The following is a 15,569-nucleotide window of genomic DNA, read 5'->3' as shown; positions in this document are numbered from 1 at the left end:
TTCCCATTGGTCTATAATCATGAAGTTTGGAAAGAAACAATGTTTGACTGTACAAGTAAAGGAAAAAAAATCAGAAAATTGTTAATTTGTAATTATATTACATGAAAAATATTTCTTTTTTATTTGTTATCCGAGTTCCGGGTTGAGATTAAAATATTCTCGAAAGACTTCGAATCCATGGGGCTGATATGTTGCCAGTAACAATGTCAATTACAGCCAAAAATCTTCGAGATCCTCCATTCTCGGAATGGATGAAATGTCTGTATACGTAATTAAGTTTGTATGGAGCCCTCAGTGCGCGATTCCTACTCGGAGCTGGCCAGCTATTTTGTATTAAATAGGAATTACACAATTTAAATACTGGGCTAGGTTTCTTTGGCGTTTTTGGCCAACTTCCAGTAAGTATCAGGCACCCATGGTCGGCTGGACCGTTGAGTCCCATCCTTGGGAGGTTATTGGTTAAGTCTAGCGACACCCCTTCGGCGAAATCGCATACCAGCTACCCATTCAGAAAGGGCTGCTATGTCTCCCCTGTGGCCGACTTTCCACTTCGGTAAACACCCTTGTGGAGTGCAGCCACAGCACCTGACATTAAACTTGCTATTTCGTTGTACATGGGCTCCGAAAAGTACCTTATACATTAGTAGAACAGACAAAGTAGATTTTATTGAATACTGCACTACACTTAAAATGACACAGATACATGACACTATTTTTCAACGTAGTCGGCAAGTCTCCGTGAACAACGGTCTACCAAACGCTCAGTTCCTCGACGACAGGAATCCGCTCTTTAGTCACGGAGATATTCGAGCACAATTGTCTGTCCGTCCTTATCCCCCCCTTCCCTAGTCTCTCCCAGCTCTGCCCCCCCCCCCCCCCCCCCAAATGTTCTTCCTGCTTCTCGAAAATGTGGAAGTCTCATGTGTAGGTCTGTGCTTCCCAGTCAACGTCACTCACGTCCGTGTGGCCTTGGGCGAATTGTTGGCGCCATTTCACTGCTGCTAGACTTAACATTGTATTTGGTCCATGTTGTTGTTGTTGTGGTCTTCAGTCATGAGACTGGTTTGATGCAGCTCTCCATGCTACTCTATCCTGTGCAAGCTTCTTCATCTCCCAGTAACTACTGCAACCTCCATCCTTCTGAATCTGCATAGTGTATTCAATTCTTGGTCTCCCTCTACGATTTTTATACTCCACACTGCCCTCCAAAGCTAAATTGGTGATCCCTTGATGCCACAGAACATGTCCTACCAACCGATCCCTTTGTAAGTAGGCTGTTTATGTTTTCTTATTGGCAACGTTACGTAGCGCTCTGTATGAAAATCACTGGCTGTGCTGTTTGCAGTCTGTGGCTAGTTTGCATTGTTGTCTGCCATTGTAGTGTTGTGCAACGGCAGCTGGCTGTTAACAGCGCGTAGCGTTGCGCAGTTGGAGGTGAGCCGCCAGCAGTGGTGGATGTGGGGAGAGAAATGGCGGAGTTTCGATATTTGTAAGAATGGATGTTATGAACTCCTATGTATATTATGATCTTTCAACACTATTAAGGTAAATACATTGTTTGTTCTCTACTAAAATCTTTCATTTCCTAACTATGCCTATCAGTAGTTAGTGCCTTCCGTAGTTTGAATCTTTTATTTAGCTGGCAGTAGTGGCGCTCGCTGTTTTGCAGTAGTTCGAGTAACGAAGATTTTTGGTGAGGTAAGTGATTTGTGAAAGGTATAGGTTAATGTTAGTCAGGGCCATTCTTTTGTATGGGATTTTTGAAAGTCAGATTGCGTTGCGCTAAAAATATTGTGTGTCAGGATAAGCACAGTCTTGTATAATTGTTGAAAAGGGGACGTTTCACCTTCTTCTAGTCAAGTTGTGCCACAAACTTCTCCCCAATCCTATTCAATACCTCTTCATTAGTTATGTGATCAACCCATCTAATCTTCAGCATTCTTCTGTAGCACAACATATACTGCCGGAATTTCACAGTGAACCAGTGTGCAATATAGACATCGTGACCACAAGAATCGTACTGTCCCGGGTACTTAAAATTTCGAGTATGTTTCCAGTTGCCACACCATCTCAGTCGCACACTCTGACAGATCTGTTATCTGCACCATAACAAAATTTTCTCTACCGAGAAGCTGGATCTTCTATTTTGCGCAATGGTCTTAGCATAGGACGAGATGTATAACTTCTTTTCCGTAGTCCCTACACATACAAGATAATTCGATTGCCCCTATCCATAGGTTTTATGCAGTCCCGACGCCTTCAAATACCACGTGCAAGATTTTCATGTTTTCTTGTTTGTTAGTACTAGGTACCAAAAAATGAACAGGACTTTTTTGTAGATCAATTATTATAAATACATTTTGTAATGGGATAAGTTTTCGCTGGAGGTTGTTTTTTCGAATTAAGAAAACGTACAAAAATAACTTGAAAACCTTGAATTCCCGCGAATCGGACATGTACGAAAGAACAGACACCACACTTTCATATAAACTGAGAGGACTAGCTGGGCAATGAATCCCCCCTTCTTCAGTTGCACAAATACGTCCGACCTCCTGTGGGAATCTCGGAAGAGCGAGTATGGAGGAAATGAACAGGGTCGGTGGATAGGTGGAGCTCGATGGGAGCCAGGATCGGCCCTGAGGTGATCCCAGGTAGTCCGTGCCGTTGCGATAACACGGTGTCCCGAATGGCGCAGTGGTTAACGCACCTGCCTAGTAAGTAGGAGATTCTGGGTTCGAATCCCAGTCCGGTACACACTTTCACTCGTCGCCGTCGATTCCGCGTAATGTCCTACTGCAGCTAACAGCAGTCATCCCTCTCCTTTCTTTTCTTCTTTTCTCCACCTTCAGTTTACGTATAAATCTTAACCCAGTACAAAATTTAACTACTTCAAATTTCCTACGAATAAGTCCCTTTCATTTTTTTTGCAGGACAAATAGTTTGCGCATAGCAAGAGAGAGAATACGAAAATCTCGTACTTGGTTTTTGAAGGCATTGCAGGTTGCATAAAACCTATTGGTAGGGACAGCTAAATCACCCTATATGTGGTCTGTACTGTTACAATACGCTTTGATATTTTATTCTCGTGCGTATTAGACAAGGCGTATGATGACGGCTGTTGAGGTGTTGCACGGTTTGTACTGAAACTCCGAACGATGGTACTACGAAACACAAGTCAAATAGTAAACAACAAACGACGAATTCTAGCATCTAACAGAAACCATGAATATTATCCAGGAAGTGACGTGCCATCCTTTCGACAGTTTTTATATGACAGCCTTCGGCTCGTCTCTTTGTTAATGCATCTCAGAAAATTTCACTGGGATATTTTTCAGTTCGGCGGACAACTGTCAGTGCTGACAAGCGTTACTGCAGTAAAGTGTGTACACGACTTCGCAATGTCTTTTCAAGGGACGCTGAAGCGCTAAATAGACTAAACAAGCAGCATTGCCTCATTCATTATTGGAGACCACTAAGTGCTCTTTTGAACTGCAATACGAGTGAGCTAGATAGTCTAGCGGACAAGCACGTACCCCGAAACGGAAAGGCTGAGGGATTAAATCGTGGTCAGACCATAGAATGTTTGTTTTCAATTGCCCCTTCACCTCTCACTGATGTGGAGATCCGCCAGGAACAACACATGGTTCAGATTTCACGTGTAACTGTTAGGTTCCTTTTTCCCGGAAGCATATCTTTGATAGGTTAGGGGACACGCTAGTCTTTGTTGAGCCACAGGAAATTATGCACGTCTCTTTCTACCTCCACTACACAGGTATAGCGTTCTCGCTTCCCACGCCCGGGTTCCCGGGTTCGATTCCCGGCGGGGTCAGGGATTTTCTCTGCCTCGTGATGGCTGGCTGTTGTGTGATGTCCTTAGGTTAGTTAGGTTTAAGTAGTTCTAAGTTCTAGGGGACTGATGACCATAGCTGTTAAGTCCCATAGTGCTCAGAGCCATTTTGAACTACACAGGTATGCGTATGTAGCGAAATGTGATCAAAAGAAAATCTAAGAAGAGGATTCGTAACAGACAAGCTATGTGTGTTACGAGAGTGACGAAACTTTTTTTATTAGTTCGTGTATTAAGTAGACGACGAACAAATGTTGTGCTGTGTAAGATCAAGGAAATCTCACCAAGCTTTTAGGGACAGTCTTCTTGTTCTTCATCTTTACTTCAAGGTTTAAGCTGTGTTTCTGTTCCGACTTCACATTTTTATGAACATCTTTTTCTCGGTCTTCCAGCGTCTTTTATTCCTTGTTTACAATGAATGGAACTGTCCCTAACCGTACGTTCAAGATGTCTCTATTTCTCCTTATTTTCTTCCACTTTGTCGTTTAAGTTACTTCTTATAAGATCCTATGAGCACCCTTTCACATCTTATCATTTCAGCCGATATTGTGCTACTACCTTTTTTAAATCCAAGATTCACTGCCACAGAGCAAGACAGGCAAACTCGTTATTTAGTAAAACGTTAATTTTTGTAATTATTCTCGTCTTATTCTTTAAGGTTTCATTTATAGTTCAGCTTATGTGCTGATGTTTATTGATTTAACAAAAGTCATAGTGTTATTCTGTGATTACATTAACAGTTTTCCTGTAAAATAATAAGGAAAACCGTAAAGTACATGAACAGGTAAACTATATAGTTCCTTGGGGTAAACTACTAATTCTACAAGTTGCGTTATACAGGAAGTTTTCAAATATTCTAGGAAGTAAAGGGAAAAATTCCTAATTAACTACTTTGAAAACCTCGACAACGTGGAAAAAACTGCAGGAGGCAGTGTTAAAGATATTTGAAGATGATTAAAGAAGTCTACATCGAAAGAATAATTTCGTGCTGTGCCCATCGACGGACAACAAATGGACGACTGTTAACATGGTCCCTACTACGTTCGACGAAAACAAAACAATGATAGTCGTAAAGCATTCGGTATCATATACTCGTCAGTTAGTTTCGTAGTAATTACTGTTTACACCCTCTGGTGGATCTGTAGAGCAGACCTAAAATTATAATGAAAATTACAGATAAACAAAGTGTTATATACAATCCTTCAGTATTTTTACCCATTCGAAAGCTAGGCTCAAGGTGTGCGGCCGAAATATTAATGGAAGAAATAAACTACGGCACGAAACTCTGTCACAAGACATGGTGTGAGAGATCTGCTAATGCTTGCGACAGTGGCAGGCGTTTGAAACTGTTAGTTATATCCGCTGGAGGTCTTTTCGAGTTCAAATATCGCCATGCACCACCGAAAACTTTGTAGGCTACCAAGTTCGTTTCTGACGACGAAAGTCACGTACGAGAGACCAGTTACAACCGTGGGAAATCAATTGTTCAAATTTAACAGCTTTTCTGACAATGCAAATTTCGACATTCATTGGATTTACTGGAACCGTTACTCATTATTTCTCTGGAAACACTTTGAAAACACCCGACATTTTTACAGCGAGTACGCGCTAGTCGGCTAAGGAGGCAGCCGAGACGAAGCTAATTCCACGCAGACCGCCCCGGAATGGCTGGTGCCTGTCGCTTCAACGACGTTTATTCCCGCTTCTCAGCAGCCAGAAAATTCTACGACGCCGAAACCCAGCTGCAAAAAAATTTCCAGAGGAAACTTTTTTATACGCAAATTACAGCACTTACCTCTTTTGCCATTCTCAGTCTACCGCTTATTTAGACCATTCGCAAGCAAATGAATTACTTCCCCTCGATTCGGAGAGTTATCGCGCTCTGGCAGTGAGTCTTGTCCTGTCGAGGGGAAAAGCCACGTGAAGCAGTTTCTACCTCGCTAGCGTCCTCGCGCCGAGCTGCCAGAATTAGTATATAACACAATTTCTGCTTCGCAGTACTACGAGCGGGTAGCCATGCGGAACTAGCGTCGATGAGGCGGTCGACCTGTGCTAATTGATGTTGCCGGAGTTGCGACGACTCGCGTCTGAAAACTGTCGGTTGAGGATGCGAAATTTGCAGCTGAATTAGCTCCACTGCTGACCACAATTTACTGCAGATTATTCTGAGCAGAAAATTATGATGAATAACAGGGAAAGAGCACAGGTGTCACGCACCAACAATACAGGCGACAAAGATGTCATAGAACTTTCCTATACGCAATGCGGAAAAGTATTTCCCCAATTTTTTCAAGTGCCAAACGAAACCGCTTCAGATGAGAAAGTGTTAGTCAAAAGCTACTACACTTTTTTAGGGTTCCGTAAATCAATCAGCAAAACAGAACCCTTACAGGATCGCTTTGTTATCCGTCCGTCTGTCTGTGTGTTCAACTGCTAAAAACCCTTTTTCTCACAAACGGGTAGACGTATAAAGTGGAAATCCTTGTCACATACGAAAGTCTATCGTCCCTTTTCGGTGTAAGAAACTGAAGCTTCTACTTCAATGCAATGTCATATTTCGATACTCAGAAACTCACTCATCAAAACCTTTAGGGTGCTTACCGTTGACCTAGAATCATGAAATTTGGCAAGAATCGAGGTTTCCGAGCACAACTAAAGGAAAAAAACCGAAAACTGATAATTTGTAATGATATAACACGAAAAGAACGTTGTCATTTGTTGTAAAACTTTCTGTCCGTCCGTCAGTCACAACCCCTTTTCCTCAAGATAGGATACACGTTTCAAGTTGAAATTTGTCACATACTAAGGTTCATGATCCCCGGCGGTGCAAAAACACTTAAGCGTCTAAGTAAACGCAATGAAAAGATACTCCCATTTATGTCGTATATTTTGATAAGGGCAAACTCACTCATCAAAACCTATAGTGCACTTCCCAATTACCTAGAATCGTGAAGTTTGGCGAGCAGAAATCTTTCACTATAAAAGTAAACGAAAAAAATCCGAAAATTGCCTATTTTTAACGATATCACACGAAACAGTATTTCTTTGCCCTTTGATATTCGATTTCAAACTTAAAAAATTCTCAAAAGTCTTGTAATTGCGGAACCAACATTACGCCAGTTTCAGTGTCGATAACAGGCAAACATGGTCGTTTTTCTGGATCCCCGGATTGGATGAATTGTCGATATACTTAAGTTTGTACGGAATGCTCCCAGCGCTACTGCTACTCGCACTTGGCCAAGTTTTTCTCTTTAAGTGACAGAGAATCCCATAACATGGGTTTTAGTCTCCCTGATATTGTTTTCCGGTTTAGTGGTTGCAAGAATGCTGAAATGGGAAGTATTTAGGCAAATGATAGCAGTGATTGGTCAACAGTGCAAAGGCATCTCGACTGGTTGAGATACCTGTGAGTCTCTACAGAGATTACGGAAGAACTTGGTCCCCTCGCAGCAGCAGTCTATCATTGGTCGCTGCAGTAACGAAGAGCAGCTAGCGACTGTGCGCGGTCCATTTCCGTTTGCAGGAAGGGTGGCGCAGAGGTGTGCATACGTAGGGTCTTCAGAAAGTAAGTTGCTCATTGAGCAACAAGACTAGCGTTTTGTCACAAGTGGGTACATGTACCAAGTTTCCTACAGAGCTGTATGGCTGACAGATGCGTCACAGTGTGTAACGGGAAAATTGTTCCAACTTTTAAGTACGATTCTTGCGGTCTAACCGTATAAATTGCAAACACAGTCACTGAGCGCGCAATGCTGGCCTATATGGACCAAATGCAATGTCACGTTAAGACGTAGCGAAACGGCTGCACAGACGTAGGTGATGCTGATCCTCAAATCCAGACCATGCACCGTCCGATTTCCATCTCTTCGGCAAGGTAGGGGGAAGGGATCTTCCAATGATGGCGACGTTCACACAGGGGTTCTCGAGTAGCTCCGTGAAAGAGAGTGAATTTTCAGCGTTGAGGAAGTTAACAACTGGCAGAATGCTCCGACCTTTGCTTGGAGAGACTTGGTGACTATGCGGGCTTTCAAAAAAGGAAATGAAAAGTTGGTGTGGTGGTGGCCCTCAACTACGTAACCTTCGACTCAGAGTTGAAATATTAAAAGTTTTGGCTGGTTTCGTTGTCTAGGGGCTGGGATACGTAGTTGCCGAATTACAAGCCAAATACTGCTGAGTCTACAGTATACAATATGAATACACTCATGAATCGAATGGTCGAAGGTTCCTATCACTTGGCAATTGCGAATTAATATAGAAATTTATAAATGAAAGACTGCAATTAAATAAAATCTGCATGTACTATTTTAACTACTTTAAATGATGGGTACGATAGTAGAATTACTATTGAAAATGCGGTATATTTCTGCAAAAAACACTTATTGGTGTCGATGGTCCAGCAATTAAATAAAATATAAGTTGAATAACAGGGAAACAATAGATTTCTACTGCACGTAATTAGGTACGAACAACAACACAGCTCGCGAGATATTCACTCCTAAACGCACACTATGTCTTCACTGTAGAAGCCACGGAAATCACACAAGTGCACAAGTCGGCACTCCGAAGTATTTCTATCTGCCGTGACCACGCGCAAACCGCTCCACACTCCCCAAGTCTCTGTCGCGACTCTGCGTCCGTCCAGCACGTCCCGTACTCCAGAACTCTCTTCCCGCTTCCATCCAGTCTCTCCATTCATGAGCGCTGTGACTGGCTAGAGCGCTCGCGCCATGTCTTCAAGCCAACGAACCCACACAGACATAATGAAACACATTCGAAATAGTGGATTTACATTTAAATAGCCGGTCGGCGTAGCCGAGCGGTTCTAGGCGCTACAGTCTGGAACCGCGCTGCTGCTACGGTCGCAGGTTCGAATCCTGCCTCGGGCATGGATGTGTGTGATGTCCTTAGGTTAGTTAGGTTTAAGTAGTTCTAAGTTCTAGGAGACTGATGACCTCAGAAGTTAAGTCCCATAGTGCTCAGAGCCATTTGAACCATACATTTAAATAACTTGAAATTAAATAAATATTCCTACAGCTGGAGCATAAACACGCTCTAACACACATTATTAAATAATTAAACATATCAAATAAACATACATCAAAGGAATAGCATGCAAAAGTAGGCCAGTAGCCTAATGTCTCGGTCAATTATTTACTGTGTTTTAGAAAGCACGAATTTCTTCATGAATAGCATATATCTGACATAAACAAAGACATAGATGAATAAATATATTTATAAGCATGCTGCTACCGGTTTTTCGTGTAACTGTGGAGTGCTTATGGCCTGACGCGATCGATAGCAATCAGCCACTTTGACCTCCAATAACTCCTGTACTACCCAAGTTACATGCCTGTAATTTATACAAATTTAGGTTTACACTAATAGCGTTCTAAAAACGCATCGATCAACGAAACCGAATGAAGCGTTTATATTTTGGAAATTTGTTGCTGGGTGTTACATGTATAATTTACAGTCAGATACTAAATTTTAAACTAATAAAGATATTGAAACTCTGATTACACCATCAGAATCATCGTGCAAATAACAACTTACATGTTTCTTTTTGAGTTATCATGATTCCTCTGGCTATTATTAATTCCTATATGAACTGTGAAACGTCTGCCATTATGGTTTCACAAAGTCCGCCATCTTTGGCTCTCCTGACGTGTCTCCTTCATCGACACAGCGTCACCATGGAATTTCCAGCCATGAAGCTGGACCACGCGCTGGGGCTACCCCTCATGCTCAGCTAATGTTCGGCACCAACGGGTTGCTGCCGTGCAGCGGCCCGCCAAGAGGCCCCCGCCTGGCCATGTCAACTCCGAACTTAGCATATTTTCAGGGCGCCACAACTCATCCGTTACCTCACAACTATTTATAAAAATGGGGCAATGTAGCTGTGCCGGTTTAAAGTGTGATACAGCATTCAATAAAAGTAACTTCGTTGCTACAATAATATATGGTTTATTGTTTAAGTCCCTTTGTAACAACACGCTTGTACATTGGATTTCAATCTGTTGGATTATGGAACATTCTTTATGTTCCAGCAGTATGACGTTTTTGGAGACCAAAAAACTCTTCAAACATCAATAAGCACTTCGCAAATTTTGAGACTCAATTCGCTCTGTTCCTCCATGAGATTTACGAGGCCGTAGGCAGAGGAGACTTGTTTGACACTGTGATGCTTGACCCCCACGAGGCATTCGATACACCTTCGTACTGTCTATATATATATATAAAAAAAAAAAAAAAGGTACCGAGAGTCTTACGAAATATGTGATTGGATTCAGGACTTTCTTGCAAACAGAACTAAGGTTGTTCTTAGCGGAAAACAGAAAACTGCATGAACACCTACCGAAAACCAATAACTGGAGCAGGGGCTGGCAGTTGACTCTGTACATACGTGATACACATAAATAGCTGAAGAGATTCACTGCTGTTCAATTACGGTGTAGGCGGCAAGTCACTGGAAAAGAGTAACTACCGTAAAATATCTAGCAGTGACTATGCGAAGCGACTTATAGTGGATGATCACATTAATATTGAGAAAACATGATTCATTTTAGAAAGAAGTGGCTTACAAAAGACTTTTTCGTCGTCTGATTCATGAATACTGTTAATCGGTTTGGGACTTTTACTACATTTGATAGCTACGGTCGCAGGTTCGAATCCTGCCTCGGGCATGGGTGTGTGTGATGTCCTTAGGTTAGTTAGGTTTAAGTAGTTCTAAGTTCTAGGGGACTTACGACCTAAGATGTTGAGTCCCATAGTGCTCAGAGCCATTTGAACCATTTGAACTACATTTGATAAATAGAATAAACAGACAGTCCAACGAAGAGTGGTATGTTTCGGCACTGCATTGTGTAGTTTCTCAGAGAGAGTTATGCGGATGCTCAAGAAATTACAGTGGCAGACTATATAAGAGAGAGTTGTGCCTCACTGAGAGGGTTAATGCTGAATTTAGTGTGTGTCACCTTGAAGAGTTGGGAAACACATTACTTCCTCCCACACACGTCGCGAAACGAGCACGACGAGAAATCTTTCCATGTATCATTCGTTAATGGAACATAGAAGGCGTGAAAATGTTACCTTTGCCGCACACCGTAGAATGACTCTCGGAGTATTGATATAAATGTAGGTACCACGGATAAATGCAGGTGGAGACTGGCAATGGTCGTTCGGTGGTCATGGTTGCAATATTCGCCGTGTGTCTCCATTAATCTTGCTATGGCAACTGTTTACAGAAAGTAAACTTGCAGCCATCTCCTCCGTTAGCCCTAAAATAGTGTTTTGTCTTAGACAGCTCTTCTGGAAGTGACTAACCGGTCTTTTGACATGCTGCTAAACTACTGGCGCCAACTCATCGGGCTGTGGCTTAGCCTTTAAATACAGTTGTCTCCGACAGGCTACATAAAGATGGTTTCAGATATCATTCTAATGAATAGCGGAGAAAACAAGCCTCTCTTGAGCAAATGAACGACTCCTGTCGATCATTGGGAAAGTCAGTCATGATAAAAGTACTCCAAATGGTATGTGAAACAAGCTAAATACCTCAGATTTCAAGAGGGGAGTAAGAATTCTAAATCCAAAGAAAGGTGGTTGGAGGTCAAGAATATTGCTGCACTATCAGATTATTAAGTTATGCTTGCAAAATACTGACACGAATTATTTACAGAACGATGGAAAAACTGGTAGAAGATGACTTCGGGGAAGCTCAATTTGGATTCAGGAAAAATGTATGAGCACACGAGACAGCGGCAACCTACGATTTATGTTAGAAGACAAATTGTAGAAAGGAAAACCTTCGTCAGTTTCATTCGTAAATTTAGAGAAAGCTTCTGACAGTGTTGACTCGACTGCCATTCTTTGAAATTCGGAAGGTAGTAGAAATAGAAGAGGAGGACTGAAGCTTATTTACGACTTGAACAGAAACTACTTATGAGTCGAGGAACGAGACAAGGGACTAAGACAGGGTTATAACCTATCCCGGATGTTATTCAGTCTGTATATTGTACAAGCTGTGAATGAAACCGAGCAGCAAACTGCAGAGGACATTTAAGTTCAGGGATGTGAAATAAATCTTTGAAATTTGGCGATAACCGTGAATAACATGGAAGAGCAGTTGAACGAAATGGATAGTGTCTTGACAACAAATGTGGAACAAGGGTAATGAAATGCAGAAGAATTAAATCAAGTACTACTGAAGGAATTAGTGAAACGAAATACTAAAAGCAGTATATGAGTTTTGCACTTTGGGTAACAAAGTAACTGACGAGGACCGACGTAGATGATAAATCCAGACTGGCCACATGGTGAAAAAAGTTTCTGAAAAATCCAATACTAACCCAAGTGTTAGGATATCTCTTGGGAAAGTATTTTTTTATGAAGTGTAGCTTTGTACGGAAGTGAAACGTGGACGATAAGCAGTTTGTTAGTTACTTGTTCCATAGATAAAATTCAGATGAACGTTATGATCTGGAACGAGTCAACAGGACGAAAATAAAACACTTATATACAACTAAATAAAAAATAATATTCATTTGGCTGGTTGCTGACGATTTATATGTCTTTATGACTAATTATTTGTATTCAAGATTTCCTCCATGGCACAGAAGGAGTTGTTACAGAAAAAGTTCTTTAATTTACAATCGAAAACATTTCTGCTACCTGCCAGATATTTTATTTCCATGGGCTTACTGCTAAAGAGTTTTGCAGCTGTATGTTTCAGCCCTTTTGTGCCAAAGTTACTATTATTAAAGGTTTATGCAGATCACTTTTCATGCTAGTATTGTATTTGTGAATATCTCTCTTACTTTCAAACTTAGATGGATTTTTGATAACAAATTTCGTAAGAATAAATGTACTGTGACATTGTAGTTAATATTCCCTGCTGCTTAAAGGGATAGTTGTGAGATGTTGTTGTGTGAACTTCACACATAATTTTTTTTTCTTTTGTGCAATGAGTACCTATTGCCTAAGCGAGGAGTCACCGCAAATATTGTCCCACAAGACGTGAATCAATGAAAATATGCAAAATATGTTAACTTACTTGCTTCTACATCCCAAAAATTTGGAATTATTCCTATGGCAAAAGGAGCCGAAACTAACCATTTTAGTAGGTCTACTGTATGGTCTTTACAGTTTAAGTTTTCTTCAAAATGCATGTCTAAGAACTTACGATTATCTACCTTACTTATTATTTCCCGTATACCAGGTTAATAGGAGGTGAGTTACAAAACTGGGTAAAGTACGTTGTATCAAACTTTAAAGCCAGCCCATTTGTGCAAAACCATCTAGTAACTTACACAAAAACATTATTTACTATTTTCTGTAGAAGCTTCTTTGCTTGGCTCCACAACAAATCTTGTACCGTCTGCAAACAAGACTAATTCTGTCTCCTGGTTCAAATAAAGTGGCAGATAACTAACATAAAGCAAGAAAAGCAGTTGGCCAACGATCGAACGCTATGGGACTCCCACTGTATTTTCTCCGCATGCAGATGTGGCGTTTCTCTTTGTATACCCGAACATCCTAAGGTAATATTACGGTATATTGATAAGTTTTTCTTATGGACCTTCTGACAGCAACTAAATAAACCACAATTTTAGTGCTATACATGTGATAAATGAACACACACACATCAGCACAGACTCCGTACTACACTTAATAAAGGAAATGATAAGATAAAACAAAAAAACTCTCCCCCCCCTTCTTCTGGACACACACACACAACACACCAAAAAATTATATATATATACCACACCAGAACACACACACACACACACACACACAACACACCAAAAAATTATATATATATGCCACACCAGAAAACACACACACACACACACACACACACACACACACAAATGCATACACGAGCAGATCAGAGATACTTCAATAATTACACTCGAAAGTTTGGCAATAAGATTTGATCTTCGGCAAAAACATTTGACATTCGGCAACAGAAACCAAAACATTGCATTGAAACAAGCGTTCAGTTCATAGTGCTGTGGAATGTGGGGAAAAACAGCAAATTGGCATTCATAAGAAGAAGAACAACACCAAAAATGCAACAGGAGCGTAATATGTAAGAAATTGTCCAGGCAATCTGTAAGTACAGTTCAAAACATTACTACTTAATAGGAAATACCAACCACCAGAACTGTTTATAACCTATAGGTACAGTGACAAAAATGTAAATTAAATAGCAAACATATGTACATATTCCAGGCCACTGATGATGCCTTGCAGAAAATAAAGGCGAAACCCGTATGGCACTAAAATTGTGTTTTATTCAGTAGCTGTCAGACGATCCACAAGTAAAAATTATCAATATACCGTAATATTACACGCAGCTGAGGAAGACAGGACTACAAAAGCTGAAGGTCCTAAGGTAACTTTCTGTACTTTTTTTAAATAAGAGCTAAACCAAGTATTTGTTGAACTACTTTTTCCATGAAAATATCTCTGGTAGAACAATATCACTAACGCAAGCAAATGCCTTTAGTGAGTCACAGTTGATCTCCACTGCTTATGTTTTATCATTCCAAGATTTTATTAGGTGTTCAGTAAATATATAAATAGCTGACTTAGTAGCATGACCACTTTGAAATCCAAACTGTGCTTGGCTAAGTAGTCCGTTACTGCACAGGTCTGTGACAATCCTGGAGTTCTCAAAAATTTTGGAAAGTGATGTAAGGATTGACACTGGGTGGTAGTTACTGATACCTGTGGATTCACCATTTTTATAGAGAAGCATATATATATATGGCATATTTCATTCTTTCTGGGCAAACACCTAGAGTTAATGAAGCATTAATCAGCGAATAAGGACATTAAATATTATAGGGCTACAACTTTTACAGTTTCATTGGAGATGTTAAAGATACAGGGTACTCATAAATGGTGGAAAAACCGAATTTTTTTTTACTTTATTAAATTCAATAGCCTTTCCTAATTACACTGATATATACATTATTGGGTTTCAAATAAAAAATGACTTATATATACCAAATTTTAAAGTTATGGTCATGTATGCCGCCACGCCCCCTTTAATGCTGTTACAGAAACCAGTATTATTTCGAAAAGAACTGTGAACTTTCTGTTTCCAGTGATTATTCGTATGATACATTGTATATGTTGGTAACAGTGCAGGTTTCTAGTGTCTGTAAATGATTATTTTGCTAGTATTTACTTTTGCTTCGCTGAAGCAGTTTGTTCACGTGTTACTGAATGTTTGTTGCCGAAGTGCTACATATATTTGTGAAAGTACGTACTTTAGTGTGAAATAAATACGAACTATGCCATGCATTAAGAAATCCAATAAAAGGAAATTCCGTAGTAATCAGTTCACAAACAAAGCAAGCCATACCATTGAGAGTAACCTATGTATCAGTTCTTCAGGGAAGAAACTCCCACATGGCATGCCTCCAATTTTTTTGTGTACACTGACGCTGTTTGCAGTGGATTTGTTGTTGTTGATGTGGGCATCTTATCTTCTTTTAAAAAGGTTGTGGCGAAATGTAAACAATGTGATGGTGAAGGTTGTCTGGAAATAACTGAACAACAAAGTAGCAAGAAGGGTTTAGCGTCAAAATTAGTTGTTCTGTGTAGATCCTACAATAAATCTACCTCTAAAATGACTTACAACATTGTGCATAATTCATATAATTTCAATTTGAAGTTAGTGTATGCAATGCTTGCAATAGTAAAAGGAAAAAAA

The 15,569-nt window shown here is 40.4% G+C and overlaps 1 non-coding gene across 1 annotated transcript; it reads left to right on the top strand.

Annotated features, from left to right (window-relative positions):
* The first annotated feature begins 2,679 nt into the window (after window positions 1-2,679).
* On the top strand, window positions 2,680-2,754 carry Trnat-agu (transfer RNA threonine (anticodon AGU)). Its single transcript has one exon. It is a non-coding gene; the product is annotated as a tRNA-Thr (tRNA).
* The last annotated feature ends 12,815 nt before the right edge of the window (window positions 2,755-15,569 follow it).

The sequence above is a fragment of the Schistocerca nitens genome, chromosome 7, assembly GCF_023898315.1.
Source record: "Schistocerca nitens isolate TAMUIC-IGC-003100 chromosome 7, iqSchNite1.1, whole genome shotgun sequence".
Lineage (NCBI taxonomy): Eukaryota > Metazoa > Arthropoda > Insecta > Orthoptera > Acrididae > Schistocerca > Schistocerca nitens.
This window is presented reverse-complemented; position numbering and strand designations above follow the sequence as displayed.